At 37.4% G+C, this 7,500-nt stretch overlaps 1 protein-coding gene across 1 annotated transcript in view; it reads right to left on the bottom strand.

Moving 5' to 3' along the window:
- LOC122257910 (uncharacterized) overlaps positions 1–3,299 on the bottom strand; it is a 27,876-nt gene extending 24,577 nt beyond the window's left edge. Inside the window, exon 1 of the mRNA XM_086553017.1 lies at positions 3,171–3,299. The gene's annotated coding sequence lies outside the window, so the exon portion shown is untranslated. The remainder of the gene's footprint in view (positions 1–3,170) is intronic.
- Between the last annotated feature and the right edge of the window lie 4,201 nt (positions 3,300–7,500).

Below are 7,500 nucleotides of genomic sequence, written 5' to 3'. Positions count from 1 at the left end.
GTTTATTTACATTTCTAAGAAATATCAGAAACATATGTCTACTTTCCCACAGCTGATGACTTTTTCTACCCTTCTTGTTACCAATCAATCTTTCACAACTTTAGCTGTGACAAGGCAGAAGCTGATTATCGGGCACCCATTTTTCTATTTAAATACATCTCAACCCATTGGCCGCAATTTTAATAAAATATGTATACAGTCATGTGGCGGGTTTATGTTGTTTGGCATGGTGCCATCCGTGTTTATGACCGATGCTGCTTTGACAGCAAATCATGCCATCCTCTATCAATGAGTTAAGCCAATATGCACTGCATATGCATTTATTAAATTAGTGATAAACAAATGGTATGAACCATCTCTCATCTAACACTTGCAAGCAGATGAAGGCTGTTGCATTCATACTCTATAGTACATAAGCTCTGAAATTGTACATCTCTCTGTTTTTGAAGATGGCTAGTCTATATATCAATTTTCTGTACATTATTCTTTGCAAGATCTTTGCCACTTCACACATTTTCTTAATTAATATCTAAAGGGAGAAGAGTGCCAACTGTGTTACATAATTGCCTATTGATGCATGTAAAAAACCTCTCTGGAAAGCCAAGTTCTCTGCCAATTTCAGAGTAGATATTATTTCAAAGACACTGGTTTTAGCAGCTGATTCTCATCAAATGATGTGGACTTTGGCAGTCAAAAATTCCCTTAATCTATTGCAGACGAGGGAGAGATTTGCTTGCCCAGTCTCCAGGATGGGTCTATTTCAGAGTGAGCCAGCTACACACAACATATCTTGACTTTTCCCACTCTCTTTCAATCACTCATTGTAAAACTAGAGCCATTTTTGTGTTATGATTTTTGTGTGTTTTGTGTTGAGAAACTTACATGTGTCATATAACAGGCTCTATCAATGCTGAAGTTGACTAAAATTGTAGTATAGGGTCCATATCAGCTCATTATTTTCTCTATACTAAGTGTGATAGAATTATTGCTATTTTATGGGAGGACAAAAAGCTACTTTATTTTTTCTTATTCATGTACTGGCATGAACAAATACAAAACATAAAACCATCCACAATGAAGACAACATGAAGAGGTAGGGAAGAGGAAGGAAACCTGTCCTTGTGACTGAGTGCCACAATAAAAGGCATCACTACTGGCACAGGGACACATTGCAGACACTGGCTATGGTTTGAGTCACATTCCTATTCTCTTTCTGCCTGCATATCCTTCATCAGCCGTAATTTAGAGCAAGATATCAGCAACTTGCTGTGTACCATTCCTCTATAAATATAGTGTTTGCTAGAGACCATGGATGGGTGCCATTCAATGCTCTCTCTCCTGCTGGTGCTAGAAGAAAAGTGGTTCCATCTAGGTTCTGGATGTTAGGTGAAACCCATTTTGCTTAATATTATAGCAATTACATTAATTATAAATGTAATAGTCATTATCACTCTCATTTCTCATAGCAAAATAAAACAACACAGTGATCCTAAATCCCTGAACATCAATGACATCTTGATGCCCATTGTAAGGCCAAAGCTCCTGCGTCATGTATGTCATGACACCTGAACGCACTGGGTTAACTGAAAGTTAACAGTTTGTCATATGAATAAAAAATCTCATCCACCTCATACCAACGTGCACAAACTTTCTGGCAACTTCTTCCCTGGGAAGATTTTGAAATTAAGCTATAGTTTTGTCAACACAATGAAAACTGTTCATTTTATATAAAGGACCTTGTAAACAAATAATTTTCTTGTCTAAATATCAGGAACCATTTTCACAAAAGAATCTCAAGAATTATCTGTTGGGTAGCTTCTAAACTCATCTTTGCCTCTCTCCTGATTTACTTCTCTAAATCATTGTCATACATGTTTTCTAAACATGATTTTGTATAGCTGTGACTCAAAAGGAATTCCAGTAGTATATGCAGTTAATGTTTCTTGAACTGCTCCTTAGAAGACACCATATTATGTTTAAATTTTTCCACTTTTGACCAATCTACTTTTCTATCTCTCATTTGTGGGGTTATATTGGGTTCAGAAATTTCTTCAATAACATTTTCTTCATCAGCATAATTATTTGCCAATCCATCACAGCTTAGGTCTGAATAGTAAAATTAAATTTCTTCAATATCTTCAGTGTTTCACAGTTGATTTCACAGTTATTTATAAAATAATCTACACTTCATCTTAGAATTACATTAATCAATATCTTTATTTACCACCTCCTCCATAACATTAGAGGAGTCGATACCTCTCTGTTTCATCATGATCCTTCAACCAGCTGAGTTATCTTCGCCATGTCTTTGCTTACCCTTCCACAAACCAAGCGACCCTTCGACCAAACTGAATTATGAGTTGACAAAAATTAGATTGATGAGATGTAATATGATGCTTTGTTTAATCTATATTCACCATAGGCTGAAAATAATCAGGTAATATGTTAACTCTACGGCTAGAAATCACATATGGTAGTACTTGAGGAATTGCTACCATGAATTATCCGTTTTGTTCAAATAGGGCATCATACTAAATGCTTAGTAGTAACACTTTTGTTTTTGGTACTGTGGTTATTATAAAGTTATGAAAGAATGTTCTTTAGTGTCAAATTTTGCTGCTGCATTGTTAAACCTGTGTGCTGGCACTAAACAATGTTATTAAAGGCTGAAACAAAAGAGTGGTGTATATAAAACCTCACCAAATAATAGGAAGTTAAACATCATGGCCCATGGTACTTTTTGCAAAGATTTCTTATGTACATGTTCGTTATTTCCAGTGTGCTGGTGTGCATTAATTTAAAAGGAAAATATATCTAGTAGATTGGTTGTACACATGCCATATTTTCCAGACTGAATTTCCAGTCCCTAAGAATCCGTCTGAATTATGTCTGAATTTTGTGAAGAAAACACTGAAGCCTGAAAATCATATACCATCCTTGAAGTCAATGTCAACAGAGTATTGCGATCAACTGGTATCAAGAGCAAAATCATTTTTAAAAAGTTACACACTTTATAAATGTACCGTATATGTTACCTTAATTAAAATTGCATTCACCTCATATATAAAGATTTAAGTTTCATTAGACTTTTCTTGTAAATTATTTTGAGAATCTTAAATACACTTGACATTAGACAGGTGCACTCATCGTTCCGTCAATTCCTAGCTTACCAAGTCGTGTTATGTTGACTTCACTTTGGCATCTTCCTCACAGCTAATCATATATCATGACATCATACTCGTTCCCGCCTTCGTTGTCCTCGCTCAACTAAACGTAAACATTGTGGTCGTACCGCCGAGGGAGGGCCCGCCTCAAAATTCAGGACAAGTTAGGATTATTTTGTGTATATAAATAAATAAATATATATATATATATATATATATATATATATATATATATATATATATATATATATATATATACATATATATATACATATATATATACATATATATGATATATTCATTGAATAAAACTGATAACTCACGGTAGCAATTCCTCAAGCACTACTGTATGAGACTTCTAGCCGTAGGGTTAACATATTACCTGACTATTTTCACCCTATAGTGAATATGGATTAAACAAAGCATCATAATACATCTCATCAATCTAATAAGCATTTTTGTTAACTCAAATTTCAGTTTGGTCGAAGGGTCGCGTGGTTTGTGGAAGGGTAAGCGAAGACATGGCGAAGATAACTCAGCTGGTTGAAGGAACATGATGAAACGGAGGCAACGACTCCTCTATTGATATGGAGGAAATGGTAGATCAATAAGTATATTTATATTACGCTGTCCATCAGTTTTCTGTACATTAAAAGGGATAAGTGGTGGGTGGAGGGAGAAAGGGAGTTCAACTTCTTCAGTTAATTCGGGAAGAGACCAGGCCAAAGATACAGTCGTCGTACGTACTCTAAACGAAAAGGCGAAGAGAGATGTAAGAAAGAACTCCAGACTCAAAGTAATCTGTAAGTGGAGAAAGGAGTAAACTAATGATGACGCCAAAGGTCTAGAAACAGAAGCATTCTAGTCCACACACAAAGAATCAGTTGGAGGAAGACTTCGGTAGGCAAAGGTAGACGAGGATCCTCGAGAAATCCCCGAAGAGAGGCGATGACGTCATCAAGCAGGACGTTGGTGAACAGGGATAAAACATCCAGATTCATTATGGCCACAGGCGAGACCTCGCGAACAATGAAGTCATGAGAGTGGTTAAGCTTAAGAAGGGCAGAGGGTGCCTATAATAGGTGTGAGAGGCTGAGCTAGCCAGGAATCAAAAAGATGCTTCTCAGAGCCCCTGCTTATGGTGTGAGGAGATAACATGATACCAATTTACTGTATATGTTGGCAGGCCATCTGAGTAATTACATGTATATGTGGTATTACAGAGGGTTTTGGAGTACATTGTTCACCCATAAATTTTCCTATGCGTTCTTGAATAACCGGCCACGCCATGGGAATTCCTGTTGATAGCTATGGAATGTAAACTCGTATAATGATATGTGATTTAAGTCTATTACAGCAGGAATTAGTAGCAAATACCTATACCTGTGAATAATAAATCCTGCTTGCATCTTTATTTGTACTATAGACATATAAGCGTCAACATCCTTTTGATCCAAATGTCATATTGCTGGTTGGGTGTATGCGCCATCGATAATGCCAAACAACCCTACAGGTGACTGAGTACTAGGCTCCTGTGACATTTGGGCTAATGAGATAGGCACTATTCATTCGTTTGAACAGCTGTCCCTGGTCCTCCAAGCTTAACTGGGTGATCCTGAAGGTACAGTCACTCATAAAAGTTCGTGGGGGTCAGTGTGTGTGTGGGCCTGTGCCATCCCCACCCCTTTCTGGACGGCGAGTCTGTATAACGACGTGACAATGCGCACACCCATACATACGGTAGAACTGTGACGTGGTTTGCACAACACCCAGATATTCAGGTTATAGTATTGCCAACCAAAGGGTGTGACGTAAACGTAATTGAGAACGTGTGGGCAATGATGCAGAGAACATGGGATATACAAGACGAACGACATCAGGCAGCTATAGTAAATCATGCCACTGCCGAATGGGAAAATTTAAGACGTCTGCCAAACTATTGTCAACGTCTTGTTGATTCAGTTCCAGACAGACTGAATACAATAATTGAGGCAAATGGGGGATGGGGAAAATATTAATCGCTCGGTCCTTGTGTAATATCATTAAATGGATGTTCAGGGAAAGATAATGAGGAAAATAATGTAATTCACAGTGTTGGTTTTGTCGGGTGCATGTGACTAAACCATTGGCGCAGTTCATGGTAAGCCATGTATACCATTTATTGTTATTTTTACGTCGATTATCATGGTGCTTTTGTGTTATTTACAATAAACATGACCTTATTGTTCATCGTATAATCCGTTTTAATTTATTTTTGATTACTTTACATGTTTTAATAATGTTATCATTATTAGTATTGACAGATCACATTTATATTTGAAGTCAGTATTACAGGTATTTCCTTTTGCCTATAGCCTATATTTATCTCAATTAATATACATATGGCATAGCATATTGAGTCATGTAGTCACCACAACAAATGAGTTATTTATGAACACTTGTGTTCTATATATTATTATTTACAAATAAATAAATGTGTTCTATATATTATTATTTACAAATAAATAAATGTAATGTTTATACAATTTGTTTTACCGTTTTGTCTGTTCAGCACTTTCTTTACATGTCATGCAAAGAAATGGTTATTTATCCTACAAAGGAAGCAACTACATAATCTTGTATGGTCGCATGTTCCATACTTTATGATTTATGTGCCACATGCTTTCAATATGCTGGTGTATTAGACTGCTGGATGCCACGACAGTTGTGCATGGAACCAGCAACATACGGAGCTGCCACTTCCCTCATCACTAAATTGCTTGAGTATCAGTGACAGAGGATATACTGTAACATCACGAATGACATGTCATTATCCATAGCTGTTGTCATTGCCGCTTACCCGGTGGTCTAGCTGTGATGTCGAGGGGGGACGTCATTCACCTAAAGGTGGGGATGGGGGAAGGAAACTTTGTGAACACTGTTCCCGTTAAGGACAATATACTGCGATATGACGTTTGGTATTTATAGAGAGTAATAGTTCGACATCAGATAAATGCACAGTGAACATTTCGTATGTTTCGCTACTATATAACATTTCATTACAATATTAACAAATGGCTTTAACCTCAACTACCATAGGTGAGCGGAAACTAAACACTTGACCTCCTCCCTCTAGTCTCCCTTCACCTGGTTTAAAACCACCTTTTTACTCCCTCCTTCTCCACCCTTCTTCTGTTGTGTCCATAAAATTTTAACCTTCATATGCTGTCATTCATAAAATTGCACCGTGAAAAATACATGACATAAAACAATATTTGCGTGGACATTTATTACGGTCAATCATGTCCTAGGTGAACACACACAATTCCTACACTTTCAGCGTCTAGTGACGCTCTGGCCAACTCAGACTGCTTCACTGCTCAGTGTTTCGAGTCTTGGTCTACTTAGAATGTTTTATGACCTATTATTTACATTTGGTTTTCTTGGGATATATGGGGGAATATGTGACGAAAGTAATGCTATACAACATTCGATTCTGTGTCTCTTTAGCTCTTAATGATTTACAACATTATTGACGTGGATGCGAAGCAAATTTTCGAAACGGTTCGAATGCATGTCGACCTGCACTACCCTCGTTACTGCTCACTTCTTTATTGTAAACTTTAGACATTGGAGGCACTCAAACCTTCATATCTTTTCACACTACATTGGAATAATGTAACTGGTTATGACTATACCGATAATTCCTGATTGACAAACATATCCCTTTCTTATTTTATCACATCAACGTTACAGTTATGCCATGTGTATGGCTGTGCGCGTTGCCACGCCATTATAAAGACTCGCCGTCCAGAAAGGGGTGGGGACTCCACAGGCCCACACACACACGGACCCCCACGAACTTTTATGAGTGACTGTACATGGCACACACTCCCCAACCCCCCAAAACATGGTTTGTGCGATGTGGAGCAAAGGTATTTGATGGGTCAATATGATGACGACTGATACCACAGTGTAGAACTCACTTTTTAATTTATTGAAAGCGATCAAAACCTGTAAACAAGTACATTGTCACAATGAATAAAGTACTTGAAGCTTAAGAGCAATACAAACTGGTTCTCTCCTAGCAGGTTACATTGTAATACATACGTCTATAAAGATTAATATATCACTTATACACTGTCATTTTAGTAATAGGGATTATACATACACTTAGTGGAATTAGTCGACTCTCCCTAATAACCACGTGTCACGATGGTGTCTACGCCTTGACTGTCGTTTATGTGCCTAGACTACACGTGTGTCTATAGAACAAGGGTCTTGTTATTTACTAGTGTTTTTTTTAGTTGTTTTTAATCACGGTCAGGCCACATGGCGGCCTGACTGTTATCGTTGT

Source organism: Penaeus japonicus, unplaced genomic scaffold (genome assembly GCF_977035675.1).
Source record: "Penaeus japonicus unplaced genomic scaffold, GWHDUDI00000001_assembly GWHDUDI00000027, whole genome shotgun sequence".
Taxonomy (NCBI): domain Eukaryota; kingdom Metazoa; phylum Arthropoda; class Malacostraca; order Decapoda; family Penaeidae; genus Penaeus; species Penaeus japonicus.
Note: the sequence above shows the minus strand (reverse complement) of the source record. Positions and strands in the feature narration are given on the sequence as shown.